Consider the following 25,160-nt stretch of genomic DNA (forward strand, 5'->3'; position numbering starts at 1 on the left):
GAGAGAAAGATCTATAACAGGAGAAGAATGACCTGACAGTGGCCATCTGGCCTGTTCTGGCCTTTTTACTGTAGCTCCGCCAAGGGTGGTCGACACACACACACACACACACACACACACACAAAAACACACACACACACACACACACACACACACACACACACACACACACACACACACAAAGAAAGTGTCATGGTCATTACTATTCTCTTTTCTTTTTCAGTCAACCCAGTCTGCCTGTCTGTGTGTGTGTGTGTGTGTGTGTGTACGTGTATGTGTGTGTGTGTGTGTGTGTGTGTGTGTGGGTGTTGTCAAGTTGTTGTGCTCATCACCTAAGGGGTCCTGAGACAATAGTGGTGAGATAATGAAGTCAGGAACCAGTAACGGAGGCTGATGGAGAACAATGCAGCGGTAATGGCCCTGGCACAGTCAGTGGAGTTTACTGGTCCTCACTGGGACGCTTCCTTCCTGTCCTGTTTTATCAACACACAGGAAAGAAAACAACAGATCGTCCTCCTCCTCCTCCTCCTCCTCCTCCTCCTCCTCCTCATCTCCTCTCTACTCTGAATGATTTGATTGTCTTCTCCTGGCCCTCCTCTCGGTTTCGCTCTCACTTTATCCGGAGTCAAGTAGACAAATAATTAGTAGTTAAATGTAGCAAAAGTTAGTTTAAAAACTAACATAGTGAGGACAAAGCCTTAAAGATAAAATTCTAGAGGAAGCGAGGAGTTCCATCCATGTTTACTTCCATTCAAGGGAAAAGGGTGGAAACACCTGACATAGGCCTGAGGTCATTGTATTCTGTGAAAACAGCTAAAAACCCATCTATTCTGACTCATTTTAACAGTGCTTTTATCCATCTTATTGGTGAACTTTACCCTAACCCCTACCCGGACCAGGGTCTATTACATCATCTTTAACTATTTTCTCTTTTTGCCCTTCCTGCCCTTTTATTCCCTTCTCTCCTGAACTACTTCTATCTTGTCTCCACGTTTCTTTATTTTCTCCACTCCTCTCCAGCACACAGGAAGAAGGCAGTGTTGTTGCCTCCCTGTTTTCCTTATCAGTGTGTTTTCATTCTCCAGGGGGAAGAGGGAGACCTCTTCAATATGGGATGCTGCATGCTGTTTGTGTTTGTCCCTCCCTCCTTGCTCTTCCTCTTTATCCGTTGTTTATCTATGCTTACCCTCCCTCTCTCATTTCAAAGCACCCTGAGGTGGGCTGGGAGGGGAGTGGAGGGAGGAAGGCCTCTCTGGGGTTACCATAATAACTTGACTCCCTTCTAATTATTAGTATGGCTGCCTGTTTTACTCCAGACTGACAGCGCGCGCAAGTGCATGTGTGTGTGTGTGTGTGTGTGTGTGTACAGTCCTGACCCTTCTTCATCCCCATATTGTAAAACATTGTCTTGATACTTCAAAGCGAATGGGATTGTTGCCTTTACACCCTCCGGAGAGACAGAGACAGTCGCACAAAGACAGAGCGAGCTGGATACTGAGACTCGCAGGATGTTGTGTTTGCAGAGGACAGGAGGTACAGGCTGTAAAGCACAGAGGAGAAGAAGGACAAGGGGGTGGAGGAGGTGGGGGAAGTATTTTTAAATATTTTCCTGCCTTTCGCTGCTCTCATTGTCTCCCTGCAGGCATTCTACTTAAGAGTCATAAATATAGAAATCTGTGCACAAAGCTGCAGAGTGAGAAGGAGAAAATATACTGTAACATCTCAGAAAAAGTGGGCGACTGTTGCTCAGGAACCTATCAGGAAGCAAATACGGGCGACTGCCTCATCGTTTGCAAACGTACACAGTTTTGCCACGTCCGTACTACAATGCAGCCTGGGAACGGCAGTGGTAAACTTAGCAGCGGTGATGCGTTTTAAATCAAAAACGCAGTAATGTGGATTTAACCTTAACCCAAATTGCCCCCGACGACCTTGCTGGCAGCGTTTGAATGAGATGCATGACTGATAGACTAAAACCCTAGATATAGAAGTGCTATGTGAACGGGTGAATGTCAACTGTGCTCGATAAGACTAGAAAACGCAATATAAATACAGTCCATTTACATGCACACACACACACACACACACACACCATTAACTGAAAACCGACCTGTATGTCATGGTCAGACTGGCTAAAAACATAATTTGGTCTTTGCGATAAAGAAAGAACATCCGTGTTTATTTGCACACAGAGCGGGGAAGTGAGATCAGATCACAAGTGGTCGCACCAGATACGAGTGGACACACATTCCAATGTCAGGTGTGAACTGACAAACTTAGAGCTTTGCACTTGTGATATATCTCATTCGAGACGCATATTAATACCAGGTATGAACAGGGCCTTATCACCACCACTGTATGGACATGTAAATGTCCCTCTTCAGCACGGTTGGCTGGAGGGAACCTAACCTGGAATTGTGTTAATGCCGCACTCCACCCAGTGAGGCATACAGGCCCCATAAACACATGGATGAATGGAGGGACAGATGCAGACGGATGGACGGGAGGTTACATGTTCGCCAGTCACTCATTTAGCGAGCGAAATCGGTTGGTGTGACATTGTTTCAGGACAAAGGCGTGTTTTGAAGACAAAGACATTCTCTCTTTCAGTTCCTTTCTTCACTTTCACTTGGTGCGACCTGTTGATTGATAGCTGAAAAAAATGATTTGGTTAAAGTTTAAACCAACGTGTAGTGTTGCCTACAGCTCTCATCGTGGGGTGACACACATATACACACACTCTCACATGTACACACAAGAGCATAGTGTGCTAATCTCTTTAGCATCTCCATGGAGATGTTTGTGTGAAGACTCTGTGGGGGTTTAGCAGTGCCCTGTCCTCAAACCGCTGAGGCCGGGACTGTGGGGGAGAGCTAGGCACTGGGCCATGAAAGTGTGTGTGTGTGTGTGTGTGTGTGTGGGCGTGCGTGCGTGCGTGCGTGAACATTTAGGCATGACTGCCTGTGTGCCCTTTTGCATTTTCATGAAGTTAATCCCAGTTCGGCCAAGCGAGTCTGGCTGTGCATAAATAATCACTTTAGGAGAAGTTCAAACAGCATCAGTATGCATGACCCTCCATCTCCCTGACACTACACTAGCAACCAGGACAAGAGGCCTCTGAGCCACCGTTATCCTCTCGACCAACACATGTCTGCTGGCTGCGGCACTACTGGTGTTACTCCTCACGAGGAGGAGAGATTGAGAAGGGAAGATGAAAAGAAAGACAGCCTAGGCCTAGCGTTGAAAATACAAGAAACATGAGTGATGCATGACGTGAGATCAATTAGATCAATTATTTGGGCTCACAAGAATCTTTTTAAACAGAGAGAAAGAAAGAAAGAAAGAAAGAAAGAAAGGGGATTTAGGGCTTAGAGGAAGACACTTCCCTATGGCCTCTCACTATTGGTCCATGGTTCGCTCCAATGATCTAAGCCCGTTTCCACAGCTTGGTCCCAATTGGCCCTCTATTGGTCAAATTAGCTCCGATACTGAGAGCTTAGTTGGGCTTGAAGAAACAGCTGGCACCATGTGGGGCCTTGCGGATCCAAAATGGCCGGCTGGTAACAACAGTAAGGCTCACACATTCCTCTCCCACAGACGTAGCTTAGTTGGGCCCAAAGTGGGATATTTGAAACGTAAACAAAGAAATGTTATTCTGTACCTAAATGGGTGAAGCTGTTTCCCATGGTGAGGCTGTCTGGATGGGATGATGGTCAGTTTCATTGGTTTGTAGACCTTGAGAATGTCTGGCTGGGTCTTAATCTTACTGTTAAGAAGACAAAAACTAAATCTAGGAGCACAAAACGCATTTTAGCACCGTCAGTTTAAGCATGTTAGCCTGCTGATATTAGCATTCAGCTTAGCCTCACAGAGTAAGCGGAGCTGCCATCAAGACTGAAAACTCTTACTACTAGCATGTATTTATGGTCGTCGTCTGTCTTTTTAATTGTTCCAGTGAATTTTTCTAGCTTCCATATTTACCTCATGTTAAGGAATCCCAGTGGTGCTCCCAATGAATTTCCACTGGTATTTTTATTCCCATTTATAGAGTTTAGACAAGCACATCATCATCAATTTTAGTACATTATTTGCATCCAACCTTGATGTCATTTGATATTATGAATATTCCAAAAAAGAACCACGTTTTATTTTTAAAATATCTTTGGAACCACGGCTGAACTCGGCGGTGCCAAAGCCTCATTCTGCTTAATCCAACAGTGACAACATGTGAGCTGTAATGCTGTCCATGTTTCTTATGTCTTGCATTGCTTATATTTATGTGGATCAAGCTGTCTTTCACAGAAAAATACAGCCTACTATAATTTGACATGCACACAGTATTTTCCAATGACTTTTCCCGACTGCTTGTAACACTTTCTGGAAATCTTCATTGGATCCAACATGACATAACTCGCACAGCTGCCAGCAAAACTGAACAAAACAAACTACGTTTGCCAATACTATATTCAGTGTCATGTGTGAAGGCATTGAAATGGCCAGAGAAAAAGCAAGACGGGAATGGTGGGGAGGGATTTGTACTGATGGACAGGTGGAGAGTTGATAAGACAAAGAAAAAGAGAAAAACATGGCTAAAGAGGAAGGAGAGACAGGAAAGAGACAGAGAGTGGATGGAGTCAGAGAACATGTGCTGCTGTCAGTCTGTCTTTAATCCTTTTGGATTCTTTCTGCCTCCCTTTCCCACGTTCTCAGTGTTAATTGATAAACACAGGGAGGGAATGGGACCCCGTGACTAATCATTCTGGCTGCTGCTGCTGCTGGTGTGTGTGTGTGTGTGTGTGTGTGTGTGTGTGTGTGTGTGTGTGTGTTTGTGTGTTTGTGTGTTTGTGTGTGTGTGTGTGTGTGTGTGTGTGTGTGTGTGTGTGTGTGTGTGTGTGTGTGTGTGTGTTTGTTTTTGCAGGTCACAGAAGTCTGCAGGCCCCACTGGAGTGGTACCAGTAAGAAACTGGCAGCATCACCAGTCTGCTGTTGGTTCATGCCAGCACCACGTAGGCTGTTTTTTTTCCTTAAAGCGAAAAAAATGCTTTAACATACCATGACTCAAAATACAGCATGTTCCAAGACTCATTGAATACTTTGTGTGATGAACAAGTGTGGGTCAATAAGGTATCAAAGTTCTGTTGTCTCCACCTGCATCTGAGCATTTTTAAAGTATGCAGACTTTAGAACACGTATCAAAACGACACCTTTCTATTTTTACAACTCTTGTTCAAGCACAGGCCTGTTGGGTTTTAAATACCTGAACATGAGGAACGTGACATATATCGGAATTCTCTCTAAAACTGACTTTCTTCACAGGAAAAAAAATATCTGTGGGATCCTGGACTTCTCAACATTTGCGTACCATGCAGGACTGAATCAAAGTGCAATGCAGCATTCAACAGATGCAGGAGATGCTCTTAAACTACAACCAAATGCACAACGTACAATTAATGCTCTTGTGCCTCAGTCTGCTGAACCCCCCCCCCAAAAAAAACATGGTAGACTTCCACTTGCCTGCTTCTGCACACAATAAAAACTCAAGGCTCATCTCGATAAAGATGGTCATATTCTCGTCAGTGCTCTTAAAACTGGTAAGACAATATGCTAAAAAACAGATGAACAACTATTTCCGTATGGTTGGGTTTGTGGGGATTTTTTCTACTTAAAAGATGGTGTACCTTTATGGACAATATGAACACATCAAATAAATATGAAAGGATAACATCAAAAAGGAGAATAAAGACATTTTTATGAACTGTCCACAGTTCTGTGTTTTGTACCAAATTGTAGTGACACTTCCAGACTTCCTTTTTTGATTAGGAAGACGAGATAGTGTACTGTAGTTAGTACAGTCCATTATTTCTAAAATGTTCTTTCTAGTGACACTTTTGAAATATATATTTTATAAAATATCACACAATATCTTAAAGGGCCAGTTTGACTTTCTTTGGAAGTAAATCTTAGTCACAAGATGCAAGGGAAAACCACAAGGATTTTGAAAGTATTCAATTATAGATATAACGTGTTAATATCTGGGATTTAGATACGTTCCTTGGAGGATTTTTTCACCTTTAAACAGACCAGACCAGCTTTTATTCCTTTCTTGCAATCTTTATGATAAGCTAAGCCAACCATATTCCAGCAGTAGCATCATTCTTAGGAAATAATATTATTTTCCCTAAATGTCAAACTGGTCTTTGAAATACAACCAAAATAAATCTCCACACATTTACTATAAAGATTGAAAAGATCTGTTACGCCAAGGACATCCTGCAACACTAATGTCATTTGGTTTAAGGTATAATCTTATTTTGTTGCGGTCAGGTACTGCAAAGTCTCTGGTTCTGCTATGAAAACTGGCCAATCACATGTTGCCGTTTCAAACACACCCCCTCCTCTCTCACTACACACACACACACACACACACACACACACACAGACTGTCATATGAGTTGCCCCTTAGTCATACTCTCGACCACAGCACTCACACCCACACGTACCCCTCCCACTCACTCCCACCCACACACACACACACACACACACCAGCCACTACACTGACTCACTCACATAGTGTCACTGCTGACTCATAATCAGGATATTAGCAGACGAGTTGGATCAAACGGTACAACGGTTCATTCAGTGGTTTAGCAGTGAAACCTCGGTAAATGTTGTTTTCTTCCCTTTTCGCATCCCACAGCGGTCTGCCTCCACTCGCCCTCTGTAGCAATAAAACCCCCTGACCACGGAGAACAAAAGGAAAAAGCCAGAAAGGGCATGAATTCAATATTCTGTCCTGCTTATTCGAATTGTCCAATGCTGACATTTGGACACATAATTGATGCGTTTTGTCTTGATGTTATGACAAAGTGTGGTGAGCGGGTTGTACAACGAGAGCAACATAAAAACGGCTCCATTAAGATTACTTCAGCACAGATGTTTGGGCCGACATGAAGCTTGGATGGAGAAAAAACAAGAAACACACACTGACAGACTGTTACGAGCACACAGTTGGACTGTAGGAAGATAGAAAGCATAGAGTTACTGAAACAAACAACTTATGAAGGACTCAAGTGAAGAAAGGCAGACTAAATTTCATTTATAGAGTCGCACTGTGTGACATCAAACAGAGGCTGGATTTAATTTTTTGTTCACTTCAGTGACAGGAAGTCATGAAAAAGACGTCTGTGAGCTGAATTGCTTCTTGGATTCCTCGTATGCTTTGGGCTGCCTCTGTGTCTGCATATCAGCAAACGTTAGCAGGCATCAGCACGCACAGATGTTTTCATCGAACAAAAGTGGGAGACAGTCACGAGATTTTAAACTGTTGTTTTGATTCTTTTGTTTCAGTTCCATGTTCCAAGATTTGACCCAACCACAATGATGTTTGTACCTTTCCCAGCTTAGAGGGTCATTTGACCCAAATTGCATTAGGAATGTTTTTTTTACTCATCTGTGGTGGTAGCTGGCCATGTGTATATTTGGGGTAATTCGTGCTGCATGGGGTTTTAAGCTATCTCTCTTTGAGATTGCAGCATAAAAAAGGGGGCGAAATGGAATCTCCCTCCACACACTGTCCGAGTTTTTCTGCATTATACCCTTTCACCGATTATCTGTTTTCCACTTTTTCTAAACCGCAGAGAAACCATTCTTTGAGAGACAGGGACATGTCTGAGGCTGAGACTGAGAGGCGGACAGACACACAGGCAGTTGGAGGACTGGTCCTATGCTGCTTTACAGCTAATTGGAGCAATCATAATAAAAGGCCAGTAAATCCCCACCATTAGCCCGTTAAGGACAGGAAACAGAGGCTGGCTTTTATCACTGCTTCTACCCACTGCTGGCCATACCTGCGGCTATGTGTCAACACACACACACACACACACACACACACACACACACACACACACACACACACACACACACACACACACATGCACACATGTATATACAGTTACATACACCCATATTTCCTCTCCTGGCTGTTGGGCAGCTCAGTCTATTTTTAGTTTCATATGTGCTTTTTTTCATGACCGCATAGTAAACAGTACTTCTGCTTGTAACTAAGAGGGAAATAAAGATTTTTGCTTTCAGCCAGGATGGGGAGTGCCAGGGAGCTTTTGCCCCCAGTAATGAGTCTCTCCCTGGGGGTTGGATTGGGCTCCCTGGGGGCCTCTCTCTGACTGCAGCCTGGATGCCAGCTCAGTGGAAAACACAGGCTGGCGGAAGGTCGCCGTGCTTTGAGTCGCCTTTTTCTTTTTTCTTTTGCTCCTCTCTCCCTCCCCTGTTTGCCCTGTCATTCCTATACTTAAAGGGGGAATTCCCCTATTCTGTGGGCACGTTAGCCTGCTCTGAATGGCCTCGGTTGGGATGAGAGTGGTGGGTGGAGGTTGTGTGAGTGTGTGCATGTTTGTGTGTGTGTGTGTGTGTGTGTGTGTGTGTGTGTGTGTGTGTGTGTTTGGGGGGGGGGGGGGGGGGGGGGGGCAGTATGTTTGAGTGAAAGGCTCTTTTGTAAAACTCCTTTCGTTTGACAGTGGGGCTATCCTCCCAGGACTCATCTTCGGCCTCGCCCCACCCACCCAGCCTTTCATATGGTAAGGTATACTAATGGCTTTAACACTCGCCCGACTGCTACGGCCCTCCCAAGCAACCGACGGGCTTCCCCCTGGCAACTAACAGGGGGCTACCCACCCTGCCACTCCCCCCCTTCCCCTGGTAACCAACCACCACCACCGCTGCCCCGGCAACTGCTTCTGCCCCACTGCCTCTGCCCCAGCAACTGCTTTTGACTCTCAATCAGTTCAGGTTCATTTCTGACTCCCTTGCTGGAGGGGATGGGAGGTGGGAACCAGGAGAGGAGAATGGGGACGAGCAGGGATGTGCATGTAGGGCCGTGCATGTTACGGGGTACAGCTCCCACCTGTTATAACGTCATGTAAACAAAAATTACAGAGAACTGTTGAAAGTGTAAAATATCTGGCAGAGAGAAAGTACACTTTTGTAGTAACTTTTCTTTGGAGGCCTACAGCAGACTGTCATTGTTGTCTTGCTTCCAATAAGAAGCAGATGCATATTTATGCATGCCCATGAGCATGCACACACACACACACACACACACACACACACACACAGACACACACACACACACACATTCAGAGAAAAAAACAGTGTGGAGAATGAAGTGTTCCTGTCAGTTGGGGGTAGTATACACACATTGGGACTTGGCTAAATTAAGGTTGGCCTTTCCACTGGGTGCTCGGAGCTGGATTTGCATTTGAATCCAATTGTGAGTGCCTAGATTTATGCCTCTGTTAGTGGTGCCCAGCAGTGCTTTTTTCTGGCTTTCTCTCTCTTCCCCATTCTCTTTCTCATCTTCCTTCAGTGTGTTGTGCTGCTTATTGCTCCTCTATTTTCTTCACCCCTGCCCTGTGATACCCTCCCCTTTATGTTGTTTGCCAGGGCAGGACCCACATTTGATCCACTCGATTTCACGCTTCCCACGACAGTTCTCTGTGATTGTTTTGGTAATTCCTCTGTGACTGTTGTATTTACTGTGCTCTACAATCGAGAATACTCACATTAGATTATATTGCACTCAAACTGTCTCATCTGCAAAGCAACCTTATGCATCAATATTACCTTAAAAGGACAGCTTCAAAATAATTTTGATCGTGCACTGACTTGTAATAGGAACAATGGTGCCTCTTTCATTCACGCTCCGCATCCTGTAAACCTGTTCTTGCACGATGTAACTTTGGTGAGTGGGTACGATCTCCCATGCGAAGTTTGTAAGCAATTGTCAGTGGCTTAAACTGCCAGAATAAGTCCCAGCAAGTTCAACAGACTTGTTGAACTTTAAAACAGATTTAAGCTGTTTTCAGACAAGGCAGGAATTTACAGTTCACATATGAAGAACACAGCAGGAGATTGAGTCAGACGCTACGGCTGGGTAGATTGCCCACTCGCTTGGTGTATTCTCACATGGGCTCACTCAGACATTTTCTGTAAATTTTTTACATTTTCAGGAAAATGTCCAGAGCAACATTTACGGGTATTTGCGTTCTCACAAACAGCCCCTCCAGAAAAGTTCAGTAAAATGTTCTGAAAGCAGCCGAAGAGAAATTCTTAGTTTTAGCTCTTATGAGGCATAAGTGTGTTGTAATTCAGCGAGAATGCTTTTAAAATGCACCGATGATACGGTCATTAAGTAATACCAGTGCTGTCATAACACTTCTTTGTTAGGAGGCTGTTCATGTCAGTCACACATCAGTACTGGAGACATTGATATATTTCAACAATAGAGTGACTTTTCCTTTATAATGATGAATAGATGTGGTCAGTGTTTTGATTGAAAATTGAAAGCGTGAGGCTGTTGTGCTTGTTAGCAGGGAGAAATATGCATTGATAAAACAGCAGAAAATAAAATAAAAGTTAGTGATGGAGTGGAACTAAAACCTAAATCAGTACACATTCCTTCTCCAGCAAAATGAACCACCGGAGACATAAAGTCCCCCTCAGCTTTCCTTGACTGATTGACAGGGAACTCTGCGGCATGAATATTCATAACTCCAGTCCCGCCGAGCTTTCTCACAGCTAGAAGAAAAGTAAACTTTGCCAGGGGAGAGAAGATCGCTGCTCACTTCATGTGGAAATGTGGGCCTTCTATTCAACTCCCTGCAGGCATTTCCCAAAAAGAATAAGGAAAGGGAGAGTGGTGGGTGGTGGGTGGTGGTGTGCCTTGAGTGAAAGTTGACAAGATTTAAGGATTTGCCGGGCTCTAGCTTTTGTCTCGGCCTGCATTTAAAAGTGAATATACACGATTCTACACCTATTATTCACGTGAATAAGCAATCGTAAAAAAACAGAAGTTGGGAATGTAAAAAAACCCAGAAGAACGGAGAGTTACTGGAAAAGGAGAACTTATCTGGACTAGCTTAGCACACGCAAACAACACAAACATGGAATTACTCAAGGGGACAAACGAAAGAAAACAACAAATGTTTGGAAAAAAAACGTATTGAGATTGATGCGTTGAGGGGACGGGTGACAGCTGAAACCCTGGGAATGGGTAATGCTGGTGGGTGAATGTAGGGCGGGGGGGTGATGAGGAGTTGACAGAGGCCTCTCAGCAGTAAAAGACCACTGTGTGTAATCGCTTTTAATTGGAATGTATGGAAGACAAGGCTCTCCGAGGGGATCAGTTGGCCTTAAACCTGCTTAATTATAGGGGATCATGTTGGTCGGTTGGGTTCGGGTCGAAAAATACCGCCGCGAGGATGAAGCGATACAAGAGGAGGAGGAGGAGGAGGAATGCTGGCAAGGCATATTCACTATATGGGAAAGCCGTTCTAATGTTCCCATACACAGTGTGAGATTAATAAGATCAATTTGTGCTTTAGGATAGTTTTTAAAAAAATTCCCAAGGTATGACAATCCCTGTAATATTCCTATGAGCAAAATTTAAAAGCATTTTATTGGCTATATAATGTTTCCGAGGTGCTCAACAGTCCATATGAGTCCATCGACCATATGGTTCTCCATGATCTCAGTCTCTTATGGTGTCCCAGTAACGTTCCCATAACCATTGGATGAACACACACAGTGTGTCTGGGGTATGCAGTGCTGAGTTTATAGGGACCGTTATCAGAATTTATCTTCCATGGTTTTGCCATTATATGTCTGCAGTGTGTCTTTGCTGCCTCTTGATGAGTTTACAGTGACTTTATTGAAATGTTCAGTGATTTGCATCTCCCTCACATGACTTTGACTCAGCCGTAGCTGCGGACGTTTACAATTCTTCAGCGATGGATTCATAAAAATTCAATAGAGCTCACTCATCGCTTCCTCTCCTATAGTCTGAGTAACAGCCTTGTTTTCAACTTTCTGACAGCGTCATTGAAAGAAATTGTTCAAGATTTTGGGAAATTGACTTTACAAGCCTCCAGTTTTTAGGTTAAGACTAAAAATGTCCTGACTGGTTAATTCCCATCAGTTATAACAATACTGTTCTTATCAAGTTCAACATTGAAAAGGAGGCTCGTAAAATCATATCGCCAGATTACCAAAACTTGAAATTAATTCATTTAGATAAAAATAAAAAAATCTTGAAATGAATTAATTTAGATTTAAAAGAGGAATCAGTCTTGAAATAAATACATTTTGATTTAAAAGAAAAATCAATCATGAACAAATCTTATCTACAGATAAAGTTGTTTAGATAATCTGGCAAAACAGCTGACTTGTTGTCAGCTGGTCACCAATCATTGGTTTAAAACCGCTGCACCCACGGACACTGATTTTAACATTGCGGTTTTCCTTTTTAGTATATTTTGCTGCTCAAAATGTCGCAACAAGACTATTTGATATAATATCAAAGCAAACAATGATGATGTAATGTGACATTCAATATGTGAACCACCATCAGGATGAAGTGAAGTAATAAAGTATTGCTCTCAGTCCCTGATAATGAAACCATTCAGCAGTCATAGTCATTTGAAGTGTTCCAGACCTTCATTGACCGAAAAAAGGGCTGTTTTGTTTCAATATGTCTCTTGACCTTTGTCGCCACCATTGCCGCAATTGACAGTTTGACATTTGTTCCTTGCAGATGTCGAATTCCAGTTTGAGAAAGCGAGCTCAACCCTGTCACAAACTCTTTTTTTTTTAAGTGAAGTAGCTTTCATTGTGAGCTTATTTATTTGGACTGTTTGAGGTTTTGTTTTCTCTGACTGTGTTGAGGGCTGAGAATTATCTTTCAACTTTCTTCTCCTCATAGTTTCTGAAACTTGAACTTTGAACTATTCCTTTAAGACTTTGTGCAGCCTGTTGCACACAGACAGGGCCAGGAATGACAGAATGGCTCACCCATCTGTAACACGTCACGCTGTACTTCAGTAGAACTGAAGATAACCCCAGGTGTATTCATTTACAGAGACAGAGACTGTGATTTGTGTTTGTGAAGCTTGTATACGCATGAGCTCGCTCCCAAAAATGCTCCATGTTGTCTCACAACTGTAAACAAACTTGCACTTGCTTACATAGTGCACTTTGTTAGACTTTTGTGTCTATGAAACACCGAAGCTGCAGATATGTATTGGGGTAAGATGCAAAGACACACACAAACACAGACACACACACAGACACATACACACACACACACACACACACACAAACACACACACACACACACACTCTTCCCTGTTTTGTTACAGTGTGGCTATCCACACTGTAGCTTTGTTGTCCATTTCCCATCTCCTCACTGCAGGATGAGCACTGTGGTAGGAGCCCCCACACTCCCCTCCTTGTTGTCATGGTGCATGCGGTTTCCTGTCTGCCTCCAGGTTGCTCAATGTTGTCTGGATGCTTGGTCGACATGGCGACAGGGTTCAGGGCTGGTGCCGGTGGAGCCCAGTGACTGCGGCTAGAGTCTTTTTCCAGAGGGCAGGCATGGGCGGTCAGCTGACTCTGGGTTTGAGGAAAGAAGAGGACGAGGGATGGGTGGGGGGGTTGAAGTGGTCGATGGGGTCTGGCATCTCAATCTCTCACCCACCCCACCACCACCCTATAATGATCTCTGCGGCGGGGTGACCCGGTTCTAGCTCCCAATGTCTCAGGTCCGACGCCGGGCCACAGCGAGACGCACCAACCACTTTCCCATGGACCCACTCTTCCAGGCCCATCATTACTGTTTAATACTCTATAATATAACCCCCCCACTCATCTCCAAAACAGCCTCCACCAGGGGAATGGAGGGGGGCGGCCCACACCGCAAATGAGCCAGGATACCCAATATCCCCCCTCTTTATTTGGCTCTATCCAGTGCATAGCTGCACAACGGCTCCCAGTGATTTCGGACAGGCCACTAAGTAGGGGCTACTGTGAATTGGATAAATAAGCATCATTCAGGACTGTGCGAGAGAATCAGGATGTAAGAATGAAACGTTGGTTTCATTCAGTGTTGGGAAAAAAGGTTTGGGGTTATCGTTTGCCTTGATAAATCTGAGCTGGACCAGTGTTGTGACATGGTGGTTAGTGGTGTGATTTGCGAGTTAGTTTCATCATTAGTCTGCCATTAAATGAGCAATGTTGTTGCTCAGGCTTGATTGGGCTGCTGCTGCTGCTGACATCACACTGTCAAGGCAATGTTGGCAATGAACTTCCACATGTACGGATGTGTGATGCCATTTGAAATACTACGGTTACTATGACGTGGAGGGCTAATTCACATATAATTAACATAAATAATATATATCTAATTTTTTTACAAGCAATCAATAATTGCCAGAGCCCATACTACATGCAGCAAAACAATCATACTTCTGCCTTCTTATAATACAAATGGTAGCAATCAAATCACATGAACTTTATCAGCAGACAGAGTTTGCCAAGTTGTCGGGTCACTGTAGAAGTCAATAAAAATGTTGACGTGAAAGCTAAAGTTCAAAGGTTCAATATCTTGGGTTTTGGAGGTAAAGTGTTGGCTGAACTTTGGAAAGATGTGAAAGGCCTTTTATGAGCTGAATTATCAACTGATTTATCAACCAAATAAAATTAACCGCAGGTTAATAGATCATCAAAGTTGCAGCCCTAATTTGCAACACTGACTGTAGTGATGTTTATTTCCAAGTCAGCATCTATTTGTATATGTACCATATACTGTATATAGGGTCTGCATTTGTGTGTGTGTGTGTGTGTGTGTGTGTGGAGACATGTAGCAGGGATTTAGAGATAGCTTTGGAGGTGTATTGGGTGTCGAGGGGCCAGGAGTTCTTCTGAAGAGCTTCATTCACAGAGCCAGGATACTGATAAGAAGCAGAGCAGGGCTGCCATGAATCCACCCTCTGTTCAGTTTCTCTCTTCTCACTTCATGTCTCTCCCTCTCTCTACTCTCCTCCAGCCCTTTATGCTCACTGTGAGAAAGTTGTTGAGGATGGGGGTAAAGGGGGGTGGGGGGTGGAAACCCTGCAGGCTCTCAAAGTTTAATTAGAAGGATTAGAATCAAGAAGCAGAGAGGGAAAAAAAGAAAGAGAGGTAGACGGGGCAAATCAGAAAAGCATGTCCATCTGCAGCTGTCTGCTAATATGTATTATTGTCTTGGGGCAATTAAAAACCCTTATTTCACTCATAATAATAATACAGTGAATACATTAAAGCAGTGGTATGTTGTCAGACCAAATATTCACATCTTTCCTTGTATGAATAATGAAAAATTCAAAAACAGCTACACACTTACACGCCAACTGATGTTTCAACTGGTGTGCCAGATGAAGGTGGTGGGGAGGAATGATCATTGTCTGATATGGTAACATTGGGATTGTGAATGGAGAGATCTAACAGTTTGGATACTGAACAATAAATCAGAAGCAGTGTTCATCACTGGGTTGACTTAGGACCCTGCATGGGGGTCTGGAGCCAGGCTTCCCCGGAAGAAAATTGTGTACATTTGGAAGTAAACCTCATCACTTTGGTAGATTACACCATTAGATCAGTTTCGACAATTAGCAAATGTTAGCCAGATAGACGTTACGTATGTTATATACTGTTTCATGTGGCAAGCAGCTAGACATGTCAGCTGACATAAAAGTTGAGACTTACAGCTAATGTTAAATATTAGGAGAGGCTTTGCTGAAGCAACGGTGCAAAGCATAATGAGAACGTGGTGGGACAAATTAGATACATTTTTGATAATAGCCAAGGTATACTCATGAAGGTAGAGCAGAGTCATCTCAAATGACTTTACTCAGATCTCTCTCTTATCCTGACGTATAAAATGCATTAATTTGCTCGCACTTTATCTCTCAGCCTCTTGTTAAACTTTAACTTCTTTCAGGATTTTAACAATTTCAAATCTTTAAAGTGCTTATTTTTAGCTGCAAGCACGTACATTTTCTAGTTGTATCTGTTTGTGTACGTGGCTGGCCCTACAGTATGTGTTATACAGAACAGTTGGCCGATTCTGCGGTTTTCAGGAGTGTGATAAAATGGTCTGCTGTGGTATGTGAACTAAATGAGTTCTCGTATGGCAAATTACAAAAAATTCCTTATTATTGTGCTTATTTCTATGATTTTTAATGTACTGGGAAGAATGTCAAAACCTCCATTAGGAGTTTTACTACAATTCTTTGGTCACGAAACATCTGCTGCAATACTTTGTCATGAATACTTCACTGACAATATTTTTTCATCCGAACTGTCTCTATGGCAACAGTGTAATCATCTGCCCAGCCCTTAAGTCATGGGAATAGTCTGGTCCAAGTGTTGGTTTGGCGTTAAAAAGGGCCAGAGTGACTGTGTTGTCTCTCTTACTTGAGATGTAAGAGATCTAGTGCATTTGAATGTCAGTGTGTGTGAGTAAGAGTGTGTTGTGACCATTATCCAGCATATTTTTCCATCCTGCACCTGTACCAAAGACTTGAGAAGACAACACAATCCACACGGCACTCATATGACTCTCTACACATTTTACTACACATACATCACTATGTGCACATATATCGTTGGTCAGCTCAGTGGCCGGACATTCAGAGCTGAAATCCTCCATAGGATGCATGGATGGGGTCAAGCCTAGGCATATAGCAGGTCACAGCTGCTAAAACACACAGCCAACAAAATTAGTCCTGTTTGTTTTTGAAAGAAACCTATATGGACCACAGTCAAATAAACTTCACTGAATCCACCCTGACCCCCCTGGACTCTCAATCAACCCGCAGCCTTGGTCAGCACATTTCTGCCCCATGCTGAGGCAATCTAAGGCCTGGCCTGTGTCACTTCTGCTTGGCCTAGCTTTTGCCTTACATAAGCTTGATGCCCCCCCCCTCTCACTCCGCCTGCCCTCCATCTCCCCCATCGCTTTAATCGGCACATGCATGGCTAAACTCAGCTCTGAGACTGACAGGCTTGCTGGTTGACTGGGCCGTTAGCAAAATGGTTAGCTGGGATTTATTAGAATGATTTATTTGCTACTTGTTATTTTTTGTTTACTAGTTTGTGGCTATCTAGATGACCAGTTTACTGAAGACCAGCTCGTTTATTGGCTGACTGACGACTGGCTGGTTGAATTACAGATTATAGGCAGGGTGAAACTAAGCCCCTTGGCTCGTGGACTAACTAGTTTGTTGCTAAATATTTGATAAGCTAACCTGCTTGCTGGCATTCATGCAAGCAATAATAAAACGGGTTTGCTATGTGGTTGACTGACTGGTCCATGTGCCACTTAGCAATTTGGCTGGCTGACCAGTTTGTGAGTTTTTCTACTTAATGAGCTCATCCGAGTACACCGACTGGTTTGTTGGCTGACTGGTTGACTGACTCGAAACCACGAGGCAACCCACCGTGACGTCGCTCCTTGGTTGATTAGCGAAGTGGCTGGCTGACTGAATCGCTAACAGGTTGTTCAACTGGTAGGCGAACCAGTATTGCAACCAGCTGCCTGACTGACTGTTTGACAGCCTGTGACCTCTTCACAGAGAGGCTCCAGCCTCATTTAGTCTCATTAGTACCACGGCTCTGGCTCCCAGACAGTGAGAGCACCGCCGCTCCCTGGGGGAAGGAGGTGTGTACCAGTGTGTGTGTGTGTGTGTGTGTGTGTGTGTGTGTGTGTCTGAGAACTCCACTCATCGGAGCACAGATGTCCAGCAGATTACATCACACTGACCGCACCCTGATCTCCTTCACATCCTCACATCTCTTATCCCCTACCACTGACCCAGACCCCAAAAACCCCATTCTGAACCCTCTCCACCCCTTCATCCCCCCAGTTACTACCCCTTGACTCTCCGACATGGACAATGAGTTCTGATTTATGAGTCCCACCGCTGCTTTCCCATCGCCTCCCCTCGCCTGATGACTTCATCTCCCATCTCACCTCACCTCATCTTCATTAGGCGGCGAGGTGACAAGGCCAACAGTGCACTGGAATTTTTTGTCACTACAGGCTTGATCGGGGTAGGGTCGAGATGGAAGTTCTCAATCCTTATTTAAGAAGGCAGGTTCACTCAAATCACATTCTTGTTCACAGTAATATCAAGGAAGGTGAAGTAAGGTTTTTACAGTATACACATAGACGGACAATTCAAAAGTCTGGATATGACTGAGGAATCACTCATGTTTTGGCCAAGATTAAAGAAGTCCTTCAGACTTGGAAAAAAACATTTCTTACTTGGGTCATAGTCCAGCACCCTCTCAGTAGTTTATAAAGGATGCTTAAACATTTAAACCTTTTCTTTCTGTCCTTTCTCAGCCAGAATGTCAGCCCTAGTCACTGATGCCTAATATACCAAATATGAGCTTACTCCCTCCATCTGCCATCATCTGTGAATTGGGGTTTCTAAGAGACCTGAGGGGAAAGAGGAGCAATTCTTGGAGGAGTGTGGACATGGAAGAGGAGAAAGAGGCCAAGAACTTTGCAAATGGTCCCTGAGCTAAAAGGTCATCTGGTCATATCTTGCTCTGTTTGTTGTTATGTAGTGAGGTGATGTCATGATTAAAAGTGTCAAGCCGCTGAAATGAGCGCTGGAGGAAAGCTTTCGATTTCCCCTGGGAATGAAGATCATGACAGGGCCAGAGGTTTTACTTTTAAAATTATTTTTTTGTTTTGTTTCAATACTACAGTTCAAATTTCTGGCCCTACCATGTCACCCCACTGAGTGTCCGGTGCAACATATTCCTAGGTCTCCGACCTTGGAGAAAAAATACATACATGCACGGAGCTTAGTGTGTTTGCAGGACGGATTTTAGTCAGTAGAACAAATCAAGTAATCTGATCAGTGTAAGACGAAGCAGTGCAGCACAAAGACCCAGTGAAACATCTTCCTGTAGGACAGTGCTGTCTTGTTGAAGTTAGCTGCAGCTCACATCCTGACAACAACGGTCTTTGTACTGAAATCATTCCCATAAGTTTGCCAGTGAGTGAATTCTGTTCTGCGGCTTCCTTATGCAATTGTCTACAAAGACCCCTGGAAGGCTTTTCCCAAGACATGTCATTGAGTTTGTGAGGGGCAGATATAAACACTAATTCAATCATGTACCCAACATTTCAAATGATATAAAACCATTAGAAACAGACCACACCAACAAAACAAATAAATATGAGTATGAAGGATCACCAAAAGAGTGAGCAAGAAACCCCCTAATGCCTTCTCCCTGTAGCATATAATGTAAAACCTTTGTTTCTCCCCAGCTAATGGATGTGCATGCCTTTTCCCATGACATCAAGTGTCAAATCTGTTTCAGCTTCCAGTGGATGACTGATGAGTGTTAAATCAGTATAGTTTCCTTTTAAGCCATAGCGTGAATTGCCTGAAAGGTCTGAATGTTCCACAACACACAGAACAATCTTAAGTTAGTCCAGTGTTGATCTCCACTCCACCCTGGCCTCTCTCCACCATGTTGACCTCAGGACCACTCTCCGCTTTTCAATGTCGCCCTAATGGCCAAGTGTACTCTCCCTTTTTTTGTCCCTTTCTCATCCTCGCATTCTAACACAATACGGTCATGTCCGGCCGATGAATCGATGGCTCTGTTCGGGCAATGAATGGACGGGAACGACCGAAAGTGAATAGAGCAGAGAGGAGAAAAGAGCAGTTTATGTGTGGATAGTTGTGGCGATGAAATAAATGGACGTAATGGACTTGTGCAGATGGAAGACAGAGGAGGTCAGGGGGAGTTAGGGAAAAAGATGAAGACAATAACTTGACTGCACCCCCCAGGGCCTTCTGGGAGAAGGTCGGAGGTTGCCGTGCTTGGGTGAGATTCATATCCGAAGCCCTGTTGGCCCTTAAACTCTGAATACTGGTACCAGCCTTTATTGCTCCAGACATCCTTTCTCATAACCCACTGCATTCCCTCTCTCTCTTTCATTTCCTTTTCATTTCTAAAGCTCTCTCATTTTCTTGAATGTATGTCTGTATATATGTTCATGCGTGTATATTAATCTTTATTTGATATAGATGCCACTGAGATTATACATTTAATTTGCAAGACATACTTAGACAGTAGAGACTTGATGTGTATATATGCAGTGTGTGTGTGTGCGCGTGTGTGTGTGCGTGCGTGTGCGTGCGCGCGCTCTGTTATATCTCGCCAGCTCCAGCAGGTTTATATTGCTGGTGTAACCAGAGCCCGTCAGACAGAGGGTCCATGTCTACGCCATGCCAGTCAGGCAGAACAGGAAATAAACTGGAAGACCTGGGGGTACGAGGAGGCTCATGGTTGTGGGGGATAGCCTATATTACTAACACACAGGGGGGCCTTTGAATTACAGCCTTGGTCTGTTGGCAAAGGTCTGTGTTGGGTTAAGTGCCAGTTCGCAATCTGAACACGAGTTGTGAGGATGGCAAAACTAAAAGCCTTAAAAAAACATAAATCACTTAAATCACAAGTTTCAGGAAGATGAAATGAAATTGTAATAATCTCAAAGGGTAAAACTGGGGCCCTGCAGTAAATTTCATAAGCATAGAGGGAAAAATATAATAAATAAGAGCAAATCATGATGGTTGTGTTAAGTATAACACAACCATCAGAACGTAGTAATGTTATAGTATATTTCCTATGTGGTTTGTAGGCTACGTAAATAAGCATATAAACTGTGACAAGAAAAGAAATGTATGGAAACTCTCTTTCTTGCCTTTCCTAGTGTGGTGCTTCTGTTTTCCACTAGGAGAAATCAAAACAACTGGTGGAATGTAAGCACATTTACTGGAGTGTTTTATTTAAGTATTAAACGTATTCGGCTCTTGTACTTCACTAAACTCTTACTTTATTTGAATATTCACATTCACATCACGGAGCAAGAAACATGTTCAATGCAATTTTAGTTGTAACTGAGTATTTTTTTTGTAGTGTAGCATTACTATTACAACAACCATTACAAATCAGTCAGTCAAGTCTAGTGCTGTGACGTCAGTTTTTGAATTCGTTCTTGGACTTTCTTGCGGTGTTTGTGGGCGGCTGTTCAACTGCAGAGACTATGCTAAGGTAGAATTGTTTTGGGGAAACACGAAGTATTACGTGTTATGTAAAAAGCTTTGCTGGTTCTGGGTCTGTAGAGCTCTTGCCATCATCTGTAGGAAAATGGATTTCCCAAGTCTATCAAGGTGTTTTTCAGGATAATGTCGGGGTGGCTTTTCTGCAAGCTGAAGCGCAGTAGAGGTTGGATGATGCAGCAGGACAATGACGCTAAACGTGTAAGTAAGTCTGCCACAGCATTACCTCAAAAAAAGCAAATCCACCTTTAGGAGTGGCCCCGACCGGAGCTCAGACCTTAACCCAATGCAGATGCTGTGGAATGACCTCATAGGTCCGTTCACACCAAACCATGAGTTCATGGATAATTCATTTAGTGTTTTTTTGACAGGTTGTCTCAGGTTGTCAGATACTGATATTGTAACATAAAAAGTTTTAACCATATCACCCACAAGTTATCAATAATCAATCCTATCACCCAGAAATGACATGTGCATATGGTGAACACTCAGTATCTATTCCACTTTAAATATTTGGGAAAATAAATAAGTAATATACGACACCGGCTCACGTCATTTCTTCTATGTTACAATGTAGCACACTGTGTCTGTTATCCGTGCTAGATTCCATCTAACAGAACAGCAACGTGAAAATATAGCTCTGTGTGAGAAGGGTAGACAGAAGTTAAAGGCCACGGTGAACTCTGGAGCTCCATGACCCAGACATAGACCTCTGGGTATTGGTGAGGTGTATCAGTGTTGGTGCTGCTTGGCTGTAACTGAGCCAAACTGACAGCTGCTGTCTGTCTGTCTGCCCGCTCTCTGTCATCAGGCCACGTACCAACGCCGAGCGCATACCGAGCACCAACCACCTGGCTGCATGCAGGATATATAAATATGTAAACATATAAATAGCCTGGATCACAGCAAGCTTTGGCGTGTGCATGTGTGCATGTGCGTATGGAAAGAGAATAAAAAGATCCCACTCTAAGAAAAGGAATTAGATATAGATGTGGAGGTAAAAATTACTGTTTTAATTGGGAAAAGAAAAGCTTGGCATCCTTAAATCTGAAAGTTGTGCTTACAAATCTTATATCTACTCAATACACACTATAAAAAGGTTGTCTGCCATGTTATAAAAATATATTATTATAAAAATAATAAAATGAATGTATTAAAATATTTACCTTTGTCTGTATTTCTGCTTGTGGACACTGCATTGTTGAGAAATAGCCAGTGGACATCAGGTGATGTACAGTGGTGTTAACATGTCAGATATTACAAGCCAGTCTATTTTTAAGCATGTTGAGGGTGTTTTTGTGTACGTGATGCAAAGGTCAGCTGTGCGGGACATCAGATTGTACTATATGGGTGTGTATATATATATATATTTCACTGACTCCAGTGGGACCAGATTTGCGGGGTCATGTTTGTGACCGCCAACACACTCTGTCCCACTGCAGTCAAGTGGTAAGTTGTGAATGAGTAAGATGCCACTAGAACCATAAGGCTGTGAGTATTTTAATCAAGTCTGCCGAGTGTGATTGTCTCTTCATTCATTTCTGGTTCACCTGACTGTGTCTGTGTCCATAATAAGACTTTGCAAATGTTCATCAATGCCCCATTTATCTAAGCCCAGCAAAAGAAAGAATATCCTAGCAACACATGGAGAGAGAAGCACAAGTCTTTTATCATTCTCCTCATAACTTAACAAGTTTTACAAGTTCTGTTGCTCCATGAGAAATAAACTTTGTTGTCTGATATAGATGTCTGCCAGTGCCGTGGCAATCCCTAAAAAAGATTGCCACGGCAACAAAAACAAATGCTGCAGATAGATAATTAAGCAACACGCAGAAATTGTTCAACCCTGCAAACAGAATGCAGTAGCCATGTTGCTGTTAATTAAAGACACCGCTTTGAGAATAGATTGGGTTTGCAAGTATGTGAGTGAGAGTCAAGTAGAGGCCTGGAAACAACTCGGAACAACTTTGCTAAATTGGTTCATGAGGGCACATGAACCAGAGGTCCTTTTTTCGCTTGGGTAACTTAAAGATTGAATGAATGAAGCATAAAGGCAAAAATAGTTTTTTCATTATTGATCACAGAATATTTTTTCTATTATTTTAAATTTTAAAAAAGAAGAAAATTATGAGCCATACATACAGTATGTGGTACTTCAATCAAGGCCATTTATGCATCAATATGTAAAGGTCAGACTACTGTAAATGCTAATGCAGGAGGAGGCTGAGGGAGGTAAATCTCTGACAGCAGGCAGCAGAGCTCAGCATTGTTGTATGTATGCACACTGAATTGGTGACAAATGTTTGCATGTATTGCGAGAGTTAAAGGTCATGGACATACATGAAACATGTGACTCACATCATGGCAACACTCCATTATATGCCGTCTATCTCTTCATACATACGGTTTACAGAATGTTTGATGGTGCAAATGTACTGTACGGACCACGATGGGATGGTTTTGTAGATCAGTTATGATATTTTTCATTATATTCAAAACCTCAAAACACATTTGCTGGATTCTTTTAAGGTACACCTGTGTAATGTAGTGTAATGCAACCCAGTACAGAAACTTTACAACATATTCTACCTTTACAAACCTTATATAATGCAATTTGATATAATGTAGCCTAGTTTAACACCACTGCAGACAATGAGCTTGATAATGGATATTTAGTTAAAACTGTAAATCATCATCTTTGTATAGGTATAGATAGAGTATATGGCTGAGCTGTTGTACTGGGTTGTGTTAGGGTCTTCCTGTGTAATAAAGTATCCACTGACTGTATTTCCAGTTCTATGACCAAAGTATCCCAGAAACAAGTATTGTGTCATCTTCTTTAAAGTTTAATATTACTCACAGCACAGTAAATACTTAATCAAAAACAAACCACATGATGTGGATAATATCAGATGTAAACAGCAGTTACCGTTGAACCACTTCAGCGTGAAGTCTCCAACACTATTAAAGTGCATGTAAATCAGCATTGGTTGTGAGTTGTGAGGTTGGGGGTCTGGAGTTGTGGGAGTATCTGTTTCCACACACAAACCACTCAGCCTGGTCTAATCCCCATGTCGCCTCTCCCCTCAGCAACAACTCAAGCCCCGTCCTCTGGTTAGGGCACAGGGCAGACTTCGGGGGTCAGGGGTCAGGGGTCAGGGCAGCTCCTTGGGCTGGACAATAGCCAAAGCGCCACCTGGAGTAAATCAGTGGCCGGCTCAGGCGATTGCCCGTGACAGCCACCATTACTGAGGCCAAATAAACATGGAGGAGCCAAGGGATTGTGGGTAAATCTTAGGGGGAAGGGGGGGATCCGTGCATATGTGTGCACTCTCGTACACCAATCCTGTCTGTACCGACTGTCCGAAGGGCTGCAACTCACTTTGCCCCGGTGTCACCCGAACTCACCTACCCCCCTCAACCCCGTGTGTGTGATTAACTGTTGGAAGTTGAGAGGACGAAGGGTCCTGAGAGAAGGAGTGTGTGTGTGTGTGTGTGTGTTTGTGTGTGCTGAGGTTGGGGGGTTTCACTGAAGGGAGAGCTTTGTTTTTGGACTCGTATTTCATAGAGCAGACTTGTTTGTTGGTTCAAATGCACTCCATGTGTTGATGTGAGACAGAGATGGAGCCTAAGCTTGAAATAGAAATTCTGTCGTCCTCCTCTTTGCATGTTCAGATGGATGGATGGATGGATGAATGGATGGATATAATTTTTATAAAGTTTATGTCTTTTTTGGCACAATTATTAGCCTCTGATATTTCTGTTTTGTACATAGTATGGTTTGGGTGATGGTCTGGAAGGGTGCACGCTATTCACATTATGCTTTTGCATGAACATGATATATCTCATAGTCAATCCACATACAAATAGACACACTATGCTCAGTTATAACCCTTCCTTGTGTTCTGATGAAGTGATCAATGCAACATGTGCTCATCACATCTGGTTGTGCACCGTTATCATTAAAATGAAAGGAGGCGATACGGGGATTTGCTACTGATTTTGTAAATAGTTGCCCATTTCACTTATCATTTATGATGTTCTTTTAAAAAATGTATTTCACATTCTGTGTGCTGACCTCTGACCCCAGTGAAATCAGCAAGTTTTCTCTCTCCATGGAGTGAATGCTCGTGCAAGGTTCGCTCTCGTTTCATCTCTTTTTCTATCACTCTCCTTCTTCTA

The 25,160-nt window shown here is 43.2% G+C and overlaps 2 long non-coding RNA genes across 8 annotated transcripts in view; both read left to right on the forward strand.

Annotated features, from left to right (window-relative positions):
* Positions 1–25,160, forward strand: part of LOC124850739 — a 107,867-nt gene that overhangs the window by 22,536 nt on the left and 60,171 nt on the right. The window lies entirely within an intron of this gene.
* On the forward strand, positions 4,915–5,760 carry LOC124850740. The gene is made up of 2 exons (XR_007031553.1): positions 4,915–5,006; positions 5,317–5,760. It is a non-coding gene; the product is annotated as an uncharacterized LOC124850740 (long non-coding RNA).

This window comes from Scophthalmus maximus, chromosome 10, assembly GCF_022379125.1.
Source record: "Scophthalmus maximus strain ysfricsl-2021 chromosome 10, ASM2237912v1, whole genome shotgun sequence".
In the NCBI taxonomy this organism is placed as follows: domain Eukaryota; kingdom Metazoa; phylum Chordata; class Actinopteri; order Pleuronectiformes; family Scophthalmidae; genus Scophthalmus; species Scophthalmus maximus.